This window comes from Lactuca saligna, chromosome 4 (genome assembly GCF_052625555.1).
Source record: "Lactuca saligna cultivar CGN05327 chromosome 4, ASM5262555v1, whole genome shotgun sequence".
NCBI classification, from domain to species: domain Eukaryota; kingdom Viridiplantae; phylum Streptophyta; class Magnoliopsida; order Asterales; family Asteraceae; genus Lactuca; species Lactuca saligna.
The window spans coordinates 209,159,794-209,170,562 of NC_136420.1; positions in this window are offsets into that span (position 1 = coordinate 209,159,794).

Sequence of the window (10,769 nt, forward strand, 5' to 3'; positions counted from 1 at the left end):
CACAATCGTCGAGACGACTTCAATTCTTAACGCTCTTGGCCTTTTTCTTTCAAGATTGACTTTCCGACTGAGAGCATCAGCAACAATATTTGCTTTACCTGGGTGGTAAAGTATCTCACAGTCGTAGTCCTTGAGAAGTTCTAGCCAGCGTCGTTGCCTCATGTTCAACTCCTTCTGATTAAAGAGATACTGGAGACTCTTATGATCAGTGAAGAGCTTGCACTTCGTGCCGTAGAGGTAATGCCTCCATATCTTTAAGGCGAATACTACCGCTGCCAACTCCAGATCATGAGTGGGGTAGTTCTTTTCGTGCTCTTTCAATTGTCGAGATGCGTATGCTATCACCTTTTCTCTTTGGGTCAGAACACAACCTAACCCGACTCCAGATGCATCACTATAAACTGCGAAATCTTCGACTCCATCGGGTAGAGAAAGTATCGGTGCTTCACATAACTTCTTCTTTAGCTTCTTGAACGCCTCATCGTGTTTCTCACTCCATGTATACGTAGCTCCTTTATGGGTCAAAGTTGTTAATGGAGCAGCTATCGAAGAAAAGCCTTGGATAAATCGTCGGTAATATCCGGCTAATCCTAGAAAGCTTCGAATCTCCGTGGGATTCTTCGGACGTTCCCACTTCATTACAGCCTCGATCTTGGCGGGGTCAACCATTATTCCTTCCTGGTTAACAACATGACCCAAGAATTGGACTTCCCGTATCCAAAAGTCGCATTTGGAGAACTTTGCAAAAAGCTTCTCCTTCTTTAACACCTCCAACACTTCTCGTAGATGCTTGCCATGCTCCTCCTGGCTTTTCGAGTAAATGAGAATGTCGTCGATGAACACTATCACAGATTTATCGAGGAATGGTTTACAAACCCTATTCATCAAATCCATGAATGCTGCGGGAGCATTGGTTAGTCCGAATGACATAACCAAGAACTCGTAGTGTCCATATCTTGTTCTGAATGCAGTCTTCTCAATATCCTGCTCTCTTACCTTCAGCTGATGATATCCTGACCTAAGATCGATCTTTGAGAAGTAGCTCGAACCTTGCAGTTGATCGAATAGATCATCAATCCTTGGCAATGGATACTTGTTCTTCACCGTTGCCTTATTCAGCTCTCGGTAGTCTATGCACATCCTCATGCTTCCGTCCTTCTTCTTCACGAATAACACCGGAGCTCCCCAGGGTGATGAACTAGGTCGAATGAAACCGCTGTCCAACAGCTCCTGAAGTTGCGTCATGAGCTCCTTCATCTCCGTCGGTGCTAATCGGTAAGGTGCCTTTGCTATCGGTGTTGTTCCTGGTAATAAGTCTATACGAAACTCTACTTTCCTATCAGGTGGTAATCCGGGAAGATCTTCGGGAAAGACTTCCGGATAATCGCACACAACCGGTATATTCTGCACCTCTTTCTTTTCCTTCTTAGCATCGATTACGAATGCCAAGTATGATGCACATCCTTTGGACAAACATTTCCTGGCTTTCATCAGGGAGATGATTCCAGAATTTACTCTGCGTTTGTCCCCGTACACCATAAATGATTCCTTTCCAGGTGGGTTTATCCTAACTATCTTCTTTCGGCATAATATCTCGGCATCGTTGGCGCTAAGCCAATCCATACCCAAAACGATGTCGAAACCGTTTAACTCTATGGGTAATAGTTCCTCATGGAATTCGTTTCCGTTTAGGTCAATGACGATGTTCCTAATACGATTACTAACAGGTACGAATTTGCCACTGGCAACTTCTACAATCAGGGCATTATCTAGTTTTTCTACAGGTAATGCTAATTTCGCACTAAATTTATGCGACACAAAGGAGTAATTGGCTCTGGAATCAAATAGTATATTTGCAGGCAAACCATTTACAAGAAAGGTACCTGAAGCGACGTCTGCTGCCTCCTTCGCAGCCTCGAGCGTCATCTGAAAGGCTCTCGCCTTTGGCTTTGGTGGTATGTTGGGCCTTCCCGCATCTTTCTTCCTTGGGCAATCCTTAGCAATATGCCCTTCTTCACGACACTCGTAGCACACCTTCTTGTTGGTGGTGCACTCATTGGCATAGTGCCCTGTTTTCCCACACTTGTAGCAGGTTACTTCATCGCCACATTTTCCCGAGTGCTTCTTCTTGCACTTCTCGCACCATTTAAATTCGTTTCCTCCCCTGAATTTTTTTGAACTGAACTTGCTCTTCTTTTTGTTGGGTTTAGCAGACCCTTCAAATTTCCTCTTCTCGCCAACCTCGATTTTGCTGGCAGCTCTTCCCTTAATCATGTCCTCCACAGACTTGGCAGCCCAGATAGCTTCCTCCAAAGTAGGTGCCTGACGTACTAGCACCGCGTATTCCCATGGAAGTCCCTTTGCGTACTTATCAATTTTCGTCAGCTCATCCGGAACAAGACGCAAGGCAAACTCCATCTTTTCTGTGAAGTTGTTCGTGTATTCATCGATTGACATGCTTCCCTTCTTCAGGGTTAGAAACTGGTTCTCTAACTCTAGCAGGTTTTGAGCCGAGCAGTATTTTCTTTTGAATTGCACCAGAAATTCTGCCCATGTCAGTTGCAGGGGCTTGTTGGGGCTTAAAGTCTTCCCCAAGGTATTCCACCAACGTACAGTGCCTCCTCGAAACTGACGTACTGCAAATGTGGTTTGTAGCTTTCCTCTACAACCGCACGTCATGAAAGCTAACTCCATCTCCGAGATCCAATCCATGACCCCGATTGGATCCTCTTTTCCCATGAAAGTTGATGGCTTGCAAGTCAGAAAATCCTTGTACTTGCATCCATTCCTCTCGACTTCAACACCTTGGTTGTTTTGTTGAACTATTGGTGGGTTGGCTTGACCAACGGTTCCACTGTAGTCTCCTTCCTCAGTCTGCCCTTCGTTCAACTCGGGCTGTTCGATTTGAATAGTTGCTTCCTCTCGATTTTGCTGGAGCAAACGCCTGGTTTCCTCCATTTGACGATCCAACATTGCCTGGATCATCGCTTGCACTCCGGCCATCGTTATTGGTCCGGCAGTGGCTTCCACAACTGGTATTTGCTCGATCACGGGGGGTTGGTGTCCGTTTCCATTTGCGTTTACGTTTCCGCTACGGGTCCTTACCATCTTGATCTATACACCGAATAAGGTGAATTCAGATCTTTATTTAGGAGAGAAGTTTTAAATCGTCCTTATCACTCCGAAACGTTTACATGCTAGTTCTAATAGCGTAGTCGTACGTTTAGAATCCTAAACACATAAGGTTTCCAGATCCGGTTGGCAACAGACCATAGATCCGAACAAAATAACAGCATATCATGCATAAAGCATTTAGCACATAAAAGCATTCTAGGCACAATTCCTAAAATAAACTAGTGCTCACACCTCACAATCATCGCTTAGCATTCTATGTTTAAGTCTAGAAATCCTACAAATTCCTAGTTCGCTTAAACTAATGCTCTGATACCAACTGTGACATCCCCAAAATCACGGCCAGAAAAGACCGGTTTGTTTATGCTTTGTTTAAAAATCAGAGTAACATTTTAAATAAAAGTGTTGCGGAATTTGTCCCAAAACAATTATATGATAAAGATTTATCAAAAGCATTTCCATAGAAATGTATTTCATTAAAAGACTCGGGATGTCATGTTCGTACAGATCAAAAGCATAAACAGTACAATACAAGCCTTACTACATTATTTCATATCTACAGGCCTATATCCGTAATCCCTCGTCCAAACATCATATATATGCTCAAGCGCCACTACCTGTAATACATAAAACTGAGTGGGTCAGGCTTGGGAGCCTGGTGAGCACATAGGGTTTTCAACCCACAATAAATAGTTTATTAATTTCATCAATCAACAATAACCCGATTACCCGTTCCCGTTATCCTCACTTTACGTCCCTAAACACCTATCATAAGGGACCTAGCCTAAGGATCATCATCGGGACGGACACTGCTACTAAGGGGATTCCTCAGCAATAAATGTCCTAATAGGCAACCATGTGGGGGATGGAGTACATCTGGTGAGCACACAGTTCAAATAAACACACAGTTCAAATAAACACCTACAGGTTGCGAGCCTGCTAGTGTTCCACTGGACTATCTAGAATAGTCCGTGGTCGTCATCTATACTCCGCTAGATGACTGGATCATCAATAACATCTATAACGAGGCCTCTCATTATTTTATTTTGTCACACAGCAACTATTACATCTACCCATGTTTTACCCAACACATTTTGTAGATATAAAATACATATACAGTTTAAATCTTTGAAAACATGTATAAAACGTTCATCCAGCATAGATAGCAAGTATTCAGATAATATGCACAAATAGCACGTAATTTATATTAAATACTTCATATCTATGTGTAAGTTGAAAGTAAATATGCACTCACTTGAAAAGGTGGTGATTCCGAACTCAGACAGCGCTTCGCTTCTTAAAAAGAATTTTCTTCGACGAAACCTAGTATTATTACCACTAGAGTTTAGTTTATTATTCGTCGAGACTAATTAATAGTCTAGCTATTATTATTATTATTATTATATAAGCGTCAAAAAAAATACTTATATAACCCATAATAATAGCCCAAGTATTTATTATAAGTTCCTAATAACGTTACTATAATTAAATAAAAGCTATATTAAAAATAGCATAAGCGTAGCTCACTTACAGCGGGTTTTATAGAAAACCGGGCTTTGCTTGGAGCAGCATTCCCGAGCCGAAAAGCTCTTCTTCTCGGAGCCTTCGAGCACTCCGGGGCTTCCGCCTCGTGCTAGGGAGGTTCCCTAGGCTTTTCGGGGGATTTCGGGGCTAGAGAGAGTAAAGAGAAGAAAGAATGGGAAAGGTGTGAAGAAAATGAGGGTGGGAGAGGTGGTATTTATAGGGTGAAATGTGGCTGAACTTGGTGCCACATGTCACCATCTGGTGGCAAGCCTTGGGGAGAAAGCAATGGCCAAGATTGTGCCACATCACCCATTTTCGCACAGCACACTTCCGACTTCTAAAATCCGTAACTTTCACATACGACCTCCGTTTTTGACGTTCTTTATATCCACGCGTAGGTAATAATAAGATCTACAACTTTCATTTTGACACCGTCAGCTAATTCTCGACCGATCTTAAATTTAACAGTACAAGGAGATTATACTGTTAAACATCTGCGTAAAATTAATAACTTCTACATACGGACTCGACCGATCTTAAATTTAACAGTACAAGAAAAATCATAACTTCTTCATACGAAGTCAGATTTGGGCGTTCTTTTTATCGATGTTCTTAGTTTAACATATTCTACGACTTTTGTTTAGATTGATAAGGCTAAAAAGTCTTCTATCGTAAATTCACTATTTACGTCTCCCGGTGCCGTGCCGGTTTTGCCGTAAAACTTCGGCGGGCCATAACTTCTTCGTTATAGCTCGGATTTCGGCATTCTTTATATGTACGGAAACCTTGAGACGTATTCTACAACTTTATGTAGAGATATCGGGATTATCTCACACTTTAATTTTGACGCTCATTTTTATTCTTTATTAATTATACATTTATAATTAAATAATAAACACATAAACACACATAATTCACATAATACTAAAATATTTTATATTTATTACTTCAAAAAGAGTTACAATAGTTGACCTAGACTATTACATTGACAAAAATGCTTAGCCCTGAAAACCCGGGCGTTACAAACTCTATTCATAAGATCCGTGAATATAGTGAGAGGATTTGTAAGACTATACATCATTACCAAAAATTCATAATGACCATATCATGTTCTAAAAGTCGTCCTCTCAACACCACATTTTTTCACCCGAACATTATAATCCATAGTAGATATCGATCTTGAAAATATAATATGCTACTTGCAATTGATCAAGTAGACAATCTATTCTTTGAAACGGGAAATAATTCTTGATAGAAACTATATTGAACTCTCGGTAATCTATACACATCCACATTGAACCATCTTTCCTCTTCGTAAACAACAACGAGGCACCCCATGATGACACATTCAGACAGATGAAATATTTATCTAACAATTCTTGATTTCCAAAGGAGATAATCAATAAGGAGATTTACCAATCAGGCTAGCACTGGGAACTAAATCAACATCGAACTTAACTTGTCTTTCTTGCGGCAAATTCGGTCACTCTTCAGGAAAAACTTCCATAAAAATATCTAACCACTTTCTTACCTTCTAGATTCTTCTTCTCTTTTCTCCAATTGAGCACATGCACCAAAACTGACTCACAACCTTTTCTTACACACTTATGAGCTTTAATTTATGTGATTACACTTTGCTTTCTCCTATTTCTCTTGCTATAGATAATTATCTTCCTTCCACTTGGTGCTCTGATCAACACTAACTTACTATCATACATGATCTTGGAATGCTTCTTCTACCAAGAATTACATCAAACCCTTTAAAACCAATCGAAAATACATTTGCATCAAACTTTTCTCCATCTATCTCTACACACCAATCTCGATAACCATGATCAAAACTAACATGCTCTTCAGTTGCTACTTCTATCACATATGTTTTGTCTAATGGTACTGAAGGCTTATCAATTATTTTTTGGAATCCATGCAATATAAATGAAAAATTACCACATGAGTCAAACAAAACACTTACAGACAGAGAGTTTACAAGTATTGTACCTGACACCACTCCATGTGACTCATTCGCCTTCTTTTTCGACAAATGGAAAGCACGAGCTCTATCATTCGACAGTTCTGCCTTCTTACTTGCACTTAAGGCTACCATCTCATTCTTCTTCTTTGGTATGATAATATGAACGTTCTCATTGAAAGAGTAACATTCCACATCTTTAATCTCTTTCTTGCACTCGAATAACTTATGATTGGGATACACACACTTGTAACATGTTCTACAAACAAACTTGCACTCAACAAAATGAAGCTTTCAACATTTCGTACAACTCAGAATCTCCGCTTTCTTGGAACAACCACGATCCGTTTTCCAAGAACCGCTTTGCTCCACTTGAGCTCTTTCCTCTCCCACTCACTGTTTCTCTCTAGTCTTTTTGATAATCATGTCTTCTGTGTTCTGAGCAACCACTATAACAATATCCAAAGTATCGTTGTTCTTTACTTATACCTAATAGTCAGTGGGTAAACCCTTCACAAATCGATTAACATGACCTCTCTCAGTTGGGTAAATATCCACAATAAGCAATATCCTATCATAAAACTCTTTCGTGTATTGCTCTACAGCTGGATCTCCTTTCTTCAAATAAAAAAACTCATCTACTAGCTTCTCAATGTCATGTGGCATATAATACTTAGCCTTGAGACGCCTGACCAACTCATCCCAAGCCATATTAGATTCAACATCACTCCTAAATTCTGACATGCTCTTTCCTATTAAATAAGAGCTTGATCCTTAAGTACTTGCAATGCATAAATCACTTTTTGATCTTCACAACAACCACTAGCTCTAAGATCTCGATTAGGCTCGATGATCCACTTCATAGTTACCTTTAGATCACAACTTCCCGAATACTCACTAGGCTTACAAGCCAAAAAAAACTTGAAAAACACACTTTCTCTATCTCCCTATGGAAGCGAGCAACATGAGAGGATTCTTATGTTCGGGACACACCCACAACAAACTGTGCACCAATAACAAATGGTGCTCCCTCAACAGATGGTGCACCCATAGCAAACAATAGAACCTGAGGAATATCTAGAGGTGGTTGAACAAGTGCTCCCAAACGGCTATCAAACAACCAATTCATTTCATGAGGATTTTCTTCTTTCATCTCATCTAAAAGATTCTTTATCACTTCCATAGTAACTGGTTGGGATTCCCTCTTGGCATGGAAGTTCTTTTGCCTTCTTATGGATCTACACTGCTTCTAGTATGAACCATTCGTAAACCATAAATCACTAACACGAAGAAACAAATTCATGGTATTCTAACAAATAAATTTCATATCAAAACACACGGTAATAATCCTAAAACATGCCAGTTCTTTCTTTATCTCACATATTTTAGGCCTATGTCATGACATGCCAACCTAATTCTTTTAAACTATGGCTAGGATACCAATTGTAACAACCCGTATTTTCTTATATAATTAACATTAAAATTATGGAAAATATTAGAGTTTCAAAAAAATCTTTAAAAGTATTTCCAAAAATTATTAATAGGCGTTAAGAATTCCTATCCTAAACAAAATTAAAGCAAAAAGAATAAATGATGAAACAAAACTCAAGTCCAATGTCCTTGATTCTTCGAAGCCCAATCATTTTAAGGCTTTCTACATGAACTAGAAATACATGGAAACCAAATTTATCAAAAAAATATGTTTGGTGAGCTATACAACAACTTAACATACAATAAATAAATTCTTGCCCCACATTCTTCCTATCTCTAGCTAGTCACATAAGCTATTATGTTGATAATGAGAAATGATCCCATATCTCTATTCTCGTTGATATACAAAGAATTGGGCTCTAACATCTACACCATTTCCATGTAACATAACCCATAATCTATATTTGGAATCCCTTACGGGTTCCTCATATTAGATAAAATTCTCTTTCTCACTCTATTCTATTACTTTTCAGATATATGTACCCAAAATAACCTAAACTAAAAATTCATCAAAGTTATCTCATTTGATCTTATCATAACCATAACCATAACCATATTTCATCAATTATGATGTTATATAGTAACAACATACCCTATATTCATTCATTCACACATATATACATACTTAACATCCTATCTACCATACTCAATAATACTCCAAAAGGGAAGTATAACTCGCCTATTGAAGCGTAATAACAATCTACTTCCAACTTCTCCAAATCTTCTCTTAGAGAACTCCAATTTCTTCCTTTCCACCTCCTATATCATTCACACATATTAAGCCCTTTATATATATATATGTTTATGTGTGTGTGTGTGTATATATATATATATATATATATATATATATATATATGAGGTAGGTTCAAATGTTTTCTACAAGTATTGTATGCATGTATGGACCAATGAGAATTTAGCAATAATTTAATCATTATGGGGGATTTGATATAAAATCACAAAAATCAATATGTTGACCTAATAATCAAACCTTCAGATGTCTTTCATTAGTTCATCCTTCATAAACCATTTATCTCAATCCCACACACAAACCTTCATCCCCCTGATTAACCCTCCGACGATCAAAGAAGAGAGGAGGGCCGAACCTTATCTATAACCCTCCAGCGATTGAAAAAGAGAGGACGTCGGAGTTGGAATTCTTTGTCGGCAGTCAAGTCTCTTCTCATAGTTGGTTTCATCACCATCGATCAATACCACTACCTCCTCCACATTTTCTTTGGTCGCTGGTTATCAAAATATTGTTATTAGTGGGTTGAAGATGATGATTTTCATTCCGTTCTTGCCTACCAATCTCGATTTCCAAGTCTCAGCTTTTTGGAGATATTTCATTCACATAAGTATTTTTTTTCAAGTAATTGTTCTATATTAATTATTTTGTTTATGGATGAAAAGGAAAGCATTTTATACACTTAATTCTTGTCGTCTTCATAATGGTCTTCTCTCTTTCTCTCTGTTATGTTTTTGATCCACCATATAACCTTTTTTAATTGTTATTGATTGACTTCACATAATTGATTGATTTTTATATTAATCAAAATTATATAATATTGTCTATATACTGATGGGGTTGATTTTATACGCCAACACAGTGAATTAATTTTGATTAATTTCATATGCCAACATAGTAAAGGTTTTATCTCATATGCAAACATAGATTGGTGAAAGCTACTCATCTTGTTCAATAAAACTGTTTAAAAAGGTAATTAATTTGTCTGTGTATTATTTTTGTTCAATTTGTGATTTTGAATTCCAATTTTTATTGTCCCTCGTTATTGTATATTTGGAATCTAAAATTATATTAGAAGTAAATATGATACTTTTGAATGTATTCTATGTATTATATCAGAATGCATTCTGTTAGAATAAAATCTATGTATTCAGCCACAATGTATTCTATCATATTCTATGTATTCTACAAGAATATATAAAGTGATAGTTAATTGCAAGTAACATGTTTTTAACCATTATTAGTTTTTGTTATATTTGTGATAGGAATGGCTGTAAGAATGTGTTGAAGACCTAATATGTAACATACACATTAAAGACCATGTATAATTATCGTCTTTTGTAAGCTTGATAGCTTAAAAGTGAATATTAATATATATATTATATGATTTTGAGCGGTGCATTCTAACAATATAGTTTTTACGAGAACTGAAGTAAAACTATCTTTAGAATCATTCAGAAAGTGATGGGAAGTCTTATGAGATTCCAATCAAAAAGTCAAATATTAAAATTAACGAAAATGTAAAATTTAAGTTAGAAATAAGTAAAAATAATGTTATTGAAAGTTTGTAAATTATCCCGTTCTAAATATTTAGGCGAAAACCTGACTGAAATCCGAGTTATAACGAAGAAGTTATTACTAATTGAAGTTTTGCTACAGAACCTGCACGACGTCGTATGACGTAAAAAGTGAGTTTTTGATAAACTACTTTTTAGACTTAGTGATCTAAATGAAAGTCGTAGTATTCGTTAAACCGAGAACTTTCATAAAAAGAACGTTCAAATTTGACTTCGTATGAGGAAGTTATGATTTTTCTAGAATTCGGCATAATAGTCTACAACTCGAAATTCGAATTATAGATCGAACAATTTTTGGCTGATACAACCTAAACGAGAATTGAATATCTCG